This window comes from Salvelinus namaycush, chromosome 41 (assembly GCF_016432855.1).
Source record: "Salvelinus namaycush isolate Seneca chromosome 41, SaNama_1.0, whole genome shotgun sequence".
Classification (NCBI taxonomy): Eukaryota; Metazoa; Chordata; class Actinopteri; order Salmoniformes; family Salmonidae; genus Salvelinus; species Salvelinus namaycush.
Genome location: NC_052347.1, coordinates 4,956,179 through 4,970,046, shown reverse-complemented (window position 1 = coordinate 4,970,046; position 13,868 = coordinate 4,956,179). Strand labels below are relative to the sequence as shown.

General features: G+C 40.0%; 1 non-coding gene across 1 annotated transcript; it reads right to left on the bottom strand.

Moving 5' to 3' along the window:
• Positions 1 to 5,681: 5,681 nt before the first annotated feature.
• Positions 5,682 to 5,753, bottom strand: trnac-gca. The gene has a single exon. It is a non-coding gene; the product is annotated as a tRNA-Cys (tRNA).
• Between the last annotated feature and the right edge of the window lie 8,115 nt (positions 5,754 to 13,868).

Here is a 13,868-nt window from a genome sequence, read left to right as displayed (position 1 = left end):
GCAAGGATAGTTAAGGGAGGACTTTTATCACTCGCCCAGGTTGGTCATTTGACATTTTCAATGGTGTTGTGATGCCATGCAGTAACAGGAGTCGAAGGAGAGAGCCAGCCTTCATCATCCAGATGGGAGAATTAAAGTGAATTAACACACCCAACATACAGAGAACCCCTGTGGATCAGAACACCCTCTGTGAGGCATTTAACAAAGCAGACCTGCATCAGCCCATCCAGTACTGCTGGGGAGATGGGGAGAGCGGCAGAGTTAACTTGAATTAACTTGAATTTAAGTCTCCGATTGACATCAATGAATGATATACGTGAAAGTCATTGTACGAGCTTATCTTGACTCTGAATCGGCCCATAAGAGAGAGAAATGAATATGACTATATCGGTATGCTACACGGGCAGGCATGTTATTTTCCCGATGGAGGTGGTGAGTGGGCGTTTGACAAGGCACCCGGCTGGAAGCGATGTGTGTAACAGCCATGCTCTGCTCCACACTGCAGCACTGATGAAATCCACTCTGGGGTGTATTGATCTGGCCTGCAGTTTGGTTGATGCTGTCTTTAAAAGTTCATTAGGTTGAGGCATGGGGGAGCTGCAGGGCAGTGGGTGCTCCTGTAGGGCACATTTGTCCATGTTTACAGAGCCACCAGCATTCAATCAGCAGCAGGAAAAGTGTTGCCCTGCCAAATGATGTGATTTGAAATCCCTGTAGTTTTGAAGTGCATATGTTGCTCTATGCCCTCATCTCTGTGAAGTGTTTGGTGTGACTATGTTTGCTATTGATTCCTGCATGTCCCTAGAGCTCTGCACTGCTTATACCTGCACCCATAAATCACATGACAACTACAGGATGACAACCCCGGGGATTCACTCCCACCAACCCCTACATCCACTTAAACGCATGGGGATGGCTATACCACAGTGTGTGGTCAAAAGTAGTGCACTATGTAGGTTGCCGTTTGAAATGCAGCCCCACATGTCAGAGTGAGGCCACAGAGGAGCAGGCAAGCACACAAAGAGTTAATGATCGTCAGAATAGAGCAAGTCCCCCCTCATAGGGAACACAGCATGGTTGATGAGGGGTGCCATTTACTATTAAGATGCACTGTTAATTAAGACGGCAGGTTCCAATTAGCTGGGTAGTACTTAAAGGATGGACAGGGGAGGGGCCTGGGGTTAATGTTCTACTCAGGGTTAGAGGGAGAGAATGGACTGTATGGCAGGTCGAGGGAGAGGGTTCTTGCCTCTAGTAAGAATGCTTTAGAGGGAATCCTGGACTTGTACATGAAACTCTGCCTGCCTGGATTTTGGCTGTTTGAAGCATGGAAATGAGAACTTGGGTATGGCTGTGCTCCTACCTCAGCCGTGGATCTCGTCCACTCTGCTGTTCCAGAGTGGGAAAGTTCACATACACACATATATATACACACATATATATACATATATATACATACATACATATACACACACACACACACACACACACTAGCTTCTGTGTGTGTGTGTGTGTGTGTGTGTGTGTGTGTGTGTGTGTGTACGCTCGTAGAAAAAAGGGTTCTAAAATGGTTCTGCGGCTGTCCCCATAAGAAAACCCTTTTTTGGTTGTAGGTAGAACTCTTTTTGGTTCCATGTAGAACCCTCTGTGGAAAGGGTTCTACATGGAACCCAAAAGGGTTCTACCTGGAACCAAAAGGGGTTCTTCAAGAGGTTCTCCTATGTGGACAGCCGAAGAAACCTTTTTGGTTCTAGATAGCATCTTTCTTTCTGATTGTGCGTGTGTGTGCTCTTACGCAGCTAAGAACTTACTAGAGTTTAGTATGAGAGACTCCTTCATTGAAGATGGATGATAGTCCAACAGTGTTCTCTAGAAAGCATTTTTTATTTCTGTTAAGTGGGGTGCTTGTGTGCATGCATGACTCCAGTTGTATTGTGTGTGGGAGTGCATTTGCATGTGTGTGTGTGTGTGTGTAAGAAGCGAGTGGTTCATGTGTAGAGTAGATTGCATGTGTATAAAAATGGGCCCCTGGCTTTCTAATCACCATATTATTTTCATTACTGGATTCAATTGAAAAATGGCACCTCTGGCTGCATGCGAACCTCTGGACACAGTCATGTGAACACCTAGCAAAATAATTTGTTCCTTGGAATTTGCTTCACATCCCAGATATTCCCAAAGGAAACATTTTAAAATGCTGGGTTTTCACGTGCAGAGATAAGCAAAGCGATAAGCATGGCTTATGTGTTTGTGGAGAGGTCCATCAGCCAGCAAGCTGTCCAGCCAGAGAGAGCTTTATGGAATAATGAGTCTAATGGAATAATGAGTCCCCATTGTTCTGAAGCCTAATAGTTTAAAAAATAATCACTTTGGAACTTTTTTCACAAGTCTGTGGCACATTTTCACAACTCTTAGTACAAAACTCAAAACTGGTCACACTAGTAACGCAGCCTTTCATTCAAAACCGGTCATTGTGCATTCATTTGGATTGTAAATATCTCTCACCACACAACACCACACATTGATTCAAAATGTAAGTTTATTGAGAAATGTAATAAGAACATTATTTTAAATCAACAAAACACAACTTAATGATATATGTAATTTAGTAGTTATAACTACCGGTTAATCCAATAGCAAACAATGCAAGATAAGTGTTTCAAATCACCCTTAGAAGTGCTGAAAGTAATATGCTACAGTTCATTACACAGTTCACATTAGGTAATACACTTACACAACATAACAAAATTGACAGAAAATCTATAATTTCCATAATATCTATCCAATGTGTAATCAAAGATTTGATCAACGAAGACATGCTCTACAATCATTAATGCAAAAAAAACATTTTATTTTTCAGATATAATTGCGACAATGTCTGTAAAAAAAAACTCAAATTAAATGAAACAAATTAAACGAAAATAAAACTATGTTTAGCATGCTGTCACGTTCTGACCTTAGTTCCTTTGTTATGTCTTTATTTTAGTTTGGTCAGGCCGTGAGTTGGGGTGGGCATTCTATGTTGTTTTTCTATGTTTTGTTCTATGGTTATATTTCTATGTGTTTGGCCTAGTATGGTTCCCAATCAGAGGCAGGTGTCAGTCGTTGTCTGTCCTGTTTTCCTTTGTGTTTTGTGGGTGGTTGTATCCTGTGTTAGTGTTGTCACCATACGGGACTGTTTTGGGTTGTTTGTTTTGTACTTTTGTTATTTCGTTCAGTGTTCTGTTTGATTTATTAAATATATCATTATGGACACTTACCACGCTCCGTATTGGTCCGATCCTTGCTACTGGTCAAACGAAGAAACCCGTTACACATGCATTCATTTGCTGTAATGTAACAAAATGTGGAAACGGTCAAGGGGTCTGAATAGTTTCCGAATGCAGGTTGGAACCTAACATTTTCCCACACAATGACATAGGTGACCCCTTCACCTTGACAGGCCTGCTCAATTTCATTGAGGAACACAATGTGTGCAGCGTTGTAGGATACAAGTAATGGCCTACGTCCCACAACACCATCTTCAGATATAGCTGCGCACATGGAGATGTTTCCCCACGTTGTCCAGGTACTTGGACAGTCACCCGTTGGCCCATGAGGTTCTGCCAACCGCGTCGAGTTTTAGCCAGGTTGACGCATGCTTCATCAACAAAGATACACTTGTGGTGGTTCACGGCAGCATTAAGCACCATCACCCTCAAAATATATTTTGGTTAGTTATTTTTTACAGTATACTGTAGTTCCAATATGATATTGTGAAGTAGCATGTGCATCCAATAGTAGCAGTAATACAGCATATAGTGCTGTACCTGAATATACTCTGCCCACAGTTGTTTCACCCGGTCGTTGTTTCTCTCAAAAGGCACCAGGTAAATGTGTTTCATAGATACCTGGTGCCTCTTCAAAAGGCGGGCAATTGTTGGTGGGCAGATGGATGCCACATTGCCAAAGATGTCCTCGTTCTCCTCAATATCCTGCTTTATTTCCAAAAGCTGTTTGTCATTCGTGGCCCTCACCATTTCCACCACTGCCCACTCCTGCTGGTTGGTCACCACTGTTGGTCAATTTCTTCAACAGATAATCAGGTCTATATAATCATCAAACTTATATATTGGTAGTAGAAAGGAAACACAGACTTTAAGTATTAAAATACCCCTTTAGTAATACAATTGTAGGCAGAGGTTGGTACAGAGTACAGTATATGATAGCTCTCCCCAGGTTCTGCCAGGTGTCTAAGACATCCTGCAACTTATATGGCCTCCCCAGTTCCCCTTGCGTGACTTTACCTGGCAACAACATTTTAATAAATCTAACCTCCCCCTGACAGCAGCAACCATCTTGTCAGCAATTAAAAGCTAAGAAGTGGGTTTGACCAAAACTTGACCTTTCATCACAAGTATAGGGTCATAACAAGGTGAACGTGTCTAAGCATCTTCTGACAGGTGGCTGTTTTCATCAGGCCTGCAGTAGCCTTGTGTTCTCAGAAAACCAGTCGTATTGTCAGAACCTCGGACAGCCACGGTGGGGCCCAGACAGGAGGAGTTTGAGCGTAGGCGTTTTCCGCCTTCTGATAGTGTCTGAAGGGCTCAACACTCAAAACAGGTGTTAACACACACACAGGTGTGTGCTCATCATAACACAATTTATTAACCCTTTGAAAGGTATGAGGCCTTGGTTTAACCCCTTCACCACGACCACCACCCTGGGGTCTTCTAGGGGTAGAAAAGTAATTTTGAAGCTGTTGTTTTCACAGCTGTCCTTTCTCTCTCTCCTCGGCTGCTAAGTGTGTGACTGAGTGAGTTGGCTCAGCCCTCCCTCACGCATCTTTGGTTCATTGGTTGACACTGCGTGTCTGATTGACAGGTACAACAGGTGAGGCTGTTAGTCTGAGCAGACAGTCAGAACGAATGTCTGCGCTTGAGCATTCAGGCCTATATTATTTTATTTATTTTTTTGTTCTTTGAATTGGTTAATTCTATTCATTTAAATCTTTTGGTTATTCATATCTTAATTATTATTATTTTTTTAATAAATAGATTTTGCTCTTCCGATATGCGAGCCGGCTCCCAACGTTCACCTACAAGAGCCGGCTCTTAGAGCCGACTCATTCGCGAATGACACATATTGAAATGGCATGGTTGAGCATTAAATGTTTGTTTAAATGTTTTAGGTAATTGTTTGTTTTTTCTTTTGATTTGATTAACTTGGATTGATTATTTATTGTTTGAATTGTTCTTAAGTTTAACAAAATTTGATCTTACATTTTACAACCAAATTAATGTACCTTAAATGGTTGAGCATTCTGCCAGCTTGGAAGCCTTTGTTAAGGCCTCTAGAAGTGCAAGCGATATAAAACACCACATATTTATTCATACGCTGTACTGTGTAAACACTTTACCTAGCAGCCAACCTGCTTGAACCAATCCCTTGTAATTACAAAACCAGTCAAAAAAATACTGTGGCATACAAACCCCTCACCTCAATGAATTTAATTCATTCTGATTACAGTAGAATTCACCTTTTTACCATATAATACAGTACATTTTACGGTATGCTTTGATACCATATTTAGACAGAACTTTACTTGCCTGTAAATTATCGTTAAATTTATGGCAACCCCTTTACAGTGTAGTGTTGTCTTGTATTTTTGATAGGTCATAATGGAAATCTGAGTGAAAATGGGGGGGCACCCAGAATTGAACCAGAGACCTATTGATCTGCAGTCAACTGCTCTTCCACTGAGCTATACCCCTTGTTTTAATGTTAACAGAAGTGTTAGTTGCTGTAATTCAACAGATAATCTAGTCATGCTGTATGAAAAATTAATGTGTGATTAGGTAGAAACAGCACATAACACATGAAAGCAGTTTATGTAGTCTTTCTTGGTACTCAAGAGCACAGCCTATTGGCAAAACACAGTTATGGCTACCCTAAAGAGAAGCACTTATTCTTCCAGCAAATAAATGAATGCTTCCATTTAAGGTAACTTTAATGTGAAACTGGGAGAAAACCATGTTCAGAAAAACACCACAAAATGCTTGTTGTCGAATGGCCATTAACAGATACCCCAATAAAAAGCACTTACTGCAGACAAAACCAGTCAATGCTTTTTCAATGTTTATGTTGTCTTTCTTGATACTCAAGAGCAGAGTCTAGTGGCAAAACACAGATATGGCTACCCTAAAGAGAAGCACTTATTCTTCCAGCAAATAAATTAATGCTTCCATTTAAGGTAACTTTAATATGAAACTGGGAGAAAACCATGTTCAGAAAAACACCACAAAATGCTTGTTGTCGAATGGCCATTAACAGATACCCCAATAAAAAGCACTTACTGCAGACAAAACCAGTCAATGCTTTTGTTAGGGTTGCTGTTGTGACATGTAGAGACTCAATAAAATTTAGTTGCTGTAATTCAATAGAGAATATATTCATTCTGTATGAAAAAAGAGTGCGTGATTAGAAAGTAACAGCACATAACACATAAAAGCAGTTTACGTAGTCTTTCTTGGTACTCAAGAGCAGAGCCTAGTGGCAAAACACAGATATGGCTACCCTAAAGAGAAGCACTTATTCTTCCAGCAAATAAATGAATGCTCCCATTTAAGGTAACTTTAATGTGAAACTGGGAGAAAACCATGTTCAGAAAAACACCACAAAATGCTTGTTGTCGAATGGCCATTAACAGATACCCCAATAAAAAGCACTTACTGCAGACAAAACCAGTCAATGCTTTTGTTAGGGTTGCTGTTGTGACGTGTAGGTAGATGTAGAGACTCATTAAAAAGTAGTTGCTGTAATTCAATGCAAAATCAGACCCCAACTTAATAGCACTTTCTGTGGCTTGATAAAAGAAAGGTGCTCAAGTTGAAGTAGAATTCAGCATGTTCTGGAAAGCAGAGAGCTATGGAAATGACCTATAAGTAACACAGTTAAGACCACCCCAAAGAGAAGCAGTTATGAGCTATGGGCTCAAATAATGCTTCTCTTTGAAGGAATCTTTCTATTGGCAACAAGAGGATAATACTGACTATCAGGTGATTTTATGTTGCATAAGTCACGTCAAACTACCCCAACAAGTAGCACTTACTGCATTATATAGACAAGTCAATGCTAGTGTTAGGGTACCAATTGTGACAGGTTTGGTAGGGAAAAGGCCAGAGTTGGAGATCTCTGGTAAAGACTACTTACTGGTTTGGTAGAGAAATGGCCACAGTCGTAGAGCTCTGGTAAAGACGACTTGCTGCTTACTCCATGATGCCCATCTTTACTGGAGCCCAATCATTTAGGTGGTAGTCCTCCAAGGAGTCTGACTAAAGTGATTTGTTAACCTGGGACGTGCTCATTTTAAATACTAGATTACACCAACTGATAGCTGTGCCATTCACGGCCAAGCCCCTTCCACACCTATTGTGAAATAAGTATTGGTCTTCATGCTAATGTGAGTAGGCAGCTTACGACTGAGGTGCTTGAGCTTGATGAGTCGTCTTCCACATTGTCAGCAGATTGTTGATGTGAAAAAGTTGTGTGTGATTACGTAGAAACAAAGAACATAACACATGAAAGCAGTTTATGTTGTCTTTCTTGATACTCAAGAGCAGAGTCTAGTGGCAAAACACAGATATGGCTACCCTAAAGAGAAGCACTTATTCTTCCAGCAAATAAATGAATGCTTCCATTTAAGGTAACTTTAATGTGAAGCAAGGAGATAAACTATGTTTAGATAAGCTCCACAGAATGCTTGTAGTAGAATGGCCATTAACAGTTACCCTAATAAAAAGCACTTACTGCAGGCAAAACCAGTCAATGCTTTTGTTAGGGTTGCTGTTGTGACATGTAGAGACTCAATAAAATTTAGTTGCTGTAATTCAATAGAGAATATATTCATTCTGTATGAAAAAAGAGTGCGTGATTAGAAAGTAACAGCACATAACACATAAAAGCAGTTTATGTAGTCTTTCTTGGTACTCAAGAGCAGAGCCTAGTGGCAAAACACAGATATGGCTACCCTAAAGAGAAGCACTTATTCTTCCAGCAAATAAATGAATGCTTCCATTTAAGGTAACTTTAATGTGAAACTGGGAGAAAACCATGTTCAGAAAAACACCACAAAATGCTTGTTGTCGAATGGCCATTAACAGATACCCCAATAAAAAGCACTTACTGCAGACAAAACCAGTCAATGCTTTTTCAATGTTTATGTTGACTTTCTTGATACTCAAGAGCAGAGTCTAGTGGCAAAACACAGATATGGCTACCCTAAAGAGAAGCACTTATTCTTCCAGCAAATAAATGAATGCTTCCATTTAAGGTAACTTTAATGTGAAACTGGGAGAAAACCATGTTCAGAAAAACACCACAAAATGCTTGTTGTCGAATGGCCATTAACAGATACCCCAATAAAAAGCACTTACTGCAGACAAAACCAGTCAATGCTTTTGTTAGGGTTGCTGTTGTGACGTGTAGGTAGATGTAGAGACTCATTAAAAAGTAGTTGCTGTAATTCAATGCAAAATCAGACCCCAACTTAATAGCACTTTCTGTGGCTTGATAAATGAAAGGTGCTCAAGTTGAAGTAGAATTCAGCATGTTCTGGAAAGCAGAGAGCTATGGAAATGACCTATAAGTAACACAGTTAAGACCACCCCAAAGAGAAGCAGTTATGAGCTATGGGCTCAAATAATGCTTCTCTTGGAATGAATCTTTCTATTGGAAACAAGAGGATAATACTGACTATCAGGTGATTTTATGTTGCATAAGTCACGTCAAACTACCCCAACAAGTAGCACTTACTGCATTATATAGACAAGTCAATGCTAGTGTTAGGGTACCAATTGTGACAGGTTTGGTAGGGAAAAGGCCAGAGTTGGAGATCTCTGGTAAAGACTACTTACTGGTTTGGTAGAGAAATGGCCACAGTCGTAGAGCTCTGGTAAAGACGACTTGCTGCTTACTCCATGATGCCCATCTTTACTGGAGCCCAGTCATTTAGGTGGTAGTCCTCCAAGGAGTCTGACTAAAGTGATTTGTTAACCTGGGACGTGCTCATTTTAAATATTAGATTACACCAACTGATAGCTGTGCCATTCACGGCCAAGCCCCTTCCACACCTATTGTGAAATAAGTATTGGTCTTCATGCTAATGTGAGTAGGCAGCTTACGACTGAGGTGCTTGAGCTTGATGAGTCGTCTTCCACATTGTCAGCAGATTGTTGATGTGAAAAAGTTGTGTGTGATTACGTAGAAACAAAGAACATAACACATGAAAGCAGTTTATGTTGTCTTTCTTGATACTCAAGAGCAGAGTCTAGTGGCAAAACACAGATATGGCTACCCTAAAGAGAAGCACTTATTCTTCCAGCAAATAAATTAATGCTTCCATTTAAGGTAACTTTAATATGAAACTGGGAGAAAACCATGTTCAGAAAAACACCACAAAATGCTTGTTGTCGAATGGCCATTAACAGATACCCCAATAAAAAGCACTTACTGCAGACAAAACCAGTCAATGCTTTTGTTAGGGTTGCTGTTGTGACATGTAGAGACTCAATAAAATTTAGTTGCTGTAATTCAATAGAGAATATATTCATTCTGTATGAAAAAAGAGTGCGTGATTAGAAAGTAACAGCACATAACACATAAAAGCAGTTTATGTAGTCTTTCTTGGTACTCAAGAGCAGAGCCTAGTGGCAAAACACAGATATGGCTACCCTAAAGAGAAGCACTTATTCTTCCAGCAAATAAATGAATGCTCCCATTTAAGGTAACTTTAATGTGAAACTGGGAGAAAACCATGTTCAGAAAAACACCACAAAATGCTTGTTGTCGAATGGCCATTAACAGATACCCCAATAAAAATCACTTACTGCAGACAAAACCAGTCAATGCTTTTGTTAGGGTTGCTGTTGTGAAGTGTAGGTAGATGTAGAGACTCATTAAAAAGTAGTTGCTGTAATTCAATGCAAAATCAGACCCCAACTTAATAGCACTTTCTGTGGCTTGATAAAAGAAAGGTGCTCAAGTTGAAGTAGAATTCAGCATGTTCTGGAAAGCAGAGAGCTATGGAAATGACCTATAAGTAACACAGTTAAGACCACCCCAAAGAGAAGCAGTTATGAGCTATGGGCTCAAATAATGCTTCTCTTTGAAGGAATCTTTCTATTGGCAACAAGAGGATAATACTGACTATCAGGTGATTTTATGTTGCATAAGTCACGTCAAACTACCCCAACAAGTAGCACTTACTGCATTATATAGACAAGTCAATGCTAGTGTTAGGGTACCAATTGTGACAGGTTTGGTAGGGAAAAGGCCAGAGTTGGAGATCTCTGGTAAAGACTACTTACTGGTTTGGTAGAGAAATGGCCACAGTCGTAGAGCTCTGGTAAAGACGACTTGCTGCTTACTCCATGATGCCCATCTTTACTGGAGCCCAGTCATTTAGGTGGTAGTCCTCCAAGGAGTCTGACTAAAGTGATTTGTTAACCTGGGACGTGCTCATTTTAAATACTAGATTACACCAACTGATAGCTGTGCCATTCACGGCCAAGCCCCTTCCACACCTATTGTGAAATAAGTATTGGTCTTCATGCTAATGTGAGTAGGCAGCTTACGACTGAGGTGCTTGAGCTTGATGAGTCGTCTTCCACATTGTCAGCAGATTGTTGATGTGAAAAAGTTGTGTGTGATTACGTAGAAACAAAGAACATAACACATGAAAGCAGTTTATGTTGTCTTTCTTATACTCAAGAGCAGAGTCTAGTGGCAAAACACAGATATGGCTACCCTAAAGAGAAGCACTTATTCTTCCAGCAAATAAATGAATGCTTCCATTTAAGGTAACTTTAATGTGAAACTGGGAGAAAACCATGTTCAGAAAAACACCACAAAATGCTTGTTGTCGAATGGCCATTAACAGATACCCCAATAAAAAGCACTTACTGCAGACAAAACCAGTCAATGCTTTTTCAATGTTTATGTTGTCTTTCTTGATACTCAAGAGCAGAGTCTAGTGGCAAAACACAGATATGGCTACCCTAAAGAGAAGCACTTATTCTTCCAGCAAATAAATGAATGCTTCCATTTAAGGTAACTTTAATGTGAAACTGGGAGAAAACCATGTTCAGAAAAACACCACAAAATGCTTGTTGTCGAATGGCCATTAACAGATACCCCAATAAAAAGCACTTACTGCAGACAAAACCAGTCAATGCTTTTGTTAGGGTTGCTGTTGTGACGTGTAGGTAGATGTAGAGACTCATTAAAAAGTAGTTGCTGTAATTCAATGCAAAATCAGACCCCAACTTAATAGCACTTTCTGTGGCTTGATAAATGAAAGGTGCTCAAGTTGAAGTAGAATTCAGCATGTTCTGGAAAGCAGAGAGCTATGGAAATGACCTATAAGTAACACAGTTAAGACCACCCCAAAGAGAAGCAGTTATGAGCCATGGGCTCAAATAATGCTTCTCTTGGAATGAATCTTTCTATTGGAAACAAGAGGATAATACTGACTATCAGGTGATTTTATGTTGCATAAGTCACGTCAAACTACCCCAACAAGTAGCACTTACTGCATTATATAGACAAGTCAATGCTAGTGTTAGGGTACCAATTGTGACAGGTTTGGTAGGGAAAAGGCCAGAGTTGGAGATCTCTGGTAAAGACTACTTACTGGTTTGGTAGAGAAATGGCCACAGTCGTAGAGCTCTGGTAAAGACGACTTGCTGCTTACTCCATGATGCCCATCTTTACTGGAGCCCAGTCATTTAGGTGGTAGTCCTCCAAGGAGTCTGACTAAAGTGATTTGTTAACCTGGGACGTGCTCATTTTAAATATTAGATTACACCAACTGATAGCTGTGCCATTCACGGCCAAGCCCCTTCCACACCTATTGTGAAATAAGTATTGGTCTTCATGCTAATGTGAGTAGGCAGCTTACGACTGAGGTGCTTGAGCTTGATGAGTCGTCTTCCACATTGTCAGCAGATTGTTGATGTGAAAAAGTTGTGTGTGATTACGTAGAAACAAAGAACATAACACATGAAAGCAGTTTATGTTGTCTTTCTTGATACTCAAGAGCAGAGTCTAGTGGCAAAACACAGATATGGCTACCCTAAAGAGAAGCACTTATTCTTCCAGCAAATAAATTAATGCTTCCATTTAAGGTAACTTTAATATGAAACTGGGAGAAAACCATGTTCAGAAAAACACCACAGAATGCTTGTTGTAGAATGGCCATTAACAGATACCCCAATAAAAAGCACTTACTGCAGACAAAACCAGTCAATGCTTTTGTTAGGGTTGCTGTTGTGACATGTAGAGACTCAATAAAATTTAGTTGCTGTAATTCAATAGAGAATATATTCATTCTGTATGAAAAAAGAGTGCGTGATTAGAAAGTAACAGCACATAACACATAAAAGCAGTTTATGTAGTCTTTCTTGGTACTCAAGAGCAGAGCCTAGTGGCAAAACACAGATATGGCTACCCTAAAGAGAAGCACTTATTCTTCCAGCAAATAAATGAATGCTTCCATTTAAGGTAACTTTAATGTGAAACTGGGAGAAAACCATGTTCAGAAAAACACCACAAAATGCTTGTTGTCGAATGGCCATTAACAGATACCCCAATAAAAAGCACTTACTGCAGACAAAACCAGTCAATGCTTTTGTTAGGGTTGCTGTTGTGACGTGTAGGTAGATGTAGAGACTCATTAAAAAGTCGTTGCTGTAATTCAATGCAAAATCAGACCCCAACTTAATAGCACTTTCTGTGGCTTGATAAAAGAAAGGTGCTCAAGTTGAAGTAGAATTCAGCATGTTCTGGAAAGCAGAGAGCTATGGAAATGACCTATAAGTAACACAGTTAAGACCACCCCAAAGAGAAGCAGTTATGAGCTATGGGCTCAAATAATGCTTCTCTTTGAAGGAATCTTTCTATTGGCAACAAGAGGATAATACTGACTATCAGGTGATTTTATGTTGCATAAGTCACGTCAAACTACCCCAACAAGTAGCACTTACTGCATTATATAGACAAGTCAATGCTAGTGTTAGGGTACCAATTGTGACAGGTTTGGTAGGGAAAAGGCCAGAGTTGGAGATCTCTGATAAAGACTACTTACTGGTTTGGTAGAGAAATGGCCACAGTCGTAGAGCTCTGGTAAAGACGACTTGCTGCTTACTCCATGATGCCCATCTTTACTGGAGCCAAGTCATATAGGTGGTAGTCCTCCAAGGAGTCTGACTAAAGTGATTTTCTAACCTGGGACGTGCTCATTTTAAATACTAGATTACACCAACTGATAGCTGTGCCATTCACGGCCAAGCCCCTTCCACACCTATTGTGAAATAAGTATTGGTCTTCATGCTAATGTGAGTAGGCAGCTTACGACTGGGGTGCTTGAGCTTGATGAGTCGTCTTCCAGATTGTTGATGTGAAAAAGTTGTGTGTGATTACGTAGAAACAAAGAACATAACACATGAAAGCAGTTTATGTTGTTTTTCTTGATACTCAAGAGCAGAGTCTAGTGGCAAAACACAGATATGGCTACCCTAAAGAGAAGCACTTATTCTTCCAGCAAATAAATGAATGCTTCCATTTAAGGTAACTTTAATGTGAAACTGGGAGAAAACCATGTTCAGAAAAACACCACAAAATGCTTGTTGTCGAATGGCCATTAACAGATACCCCAATAAAAAGCACTTACTGCAGACAAAACCAGTCAATGCTTTTTCAATGTTTATGTTGTCTTTCTTGATACTCAAGAGCAGAGTCTAGTGGCAAAACACAGATATGGCTACCCTAAAGAGAAGCACTTATTCTTCCAGCAAATAAATGAATGCTTCCATTTAAGGTAACTTTAATGT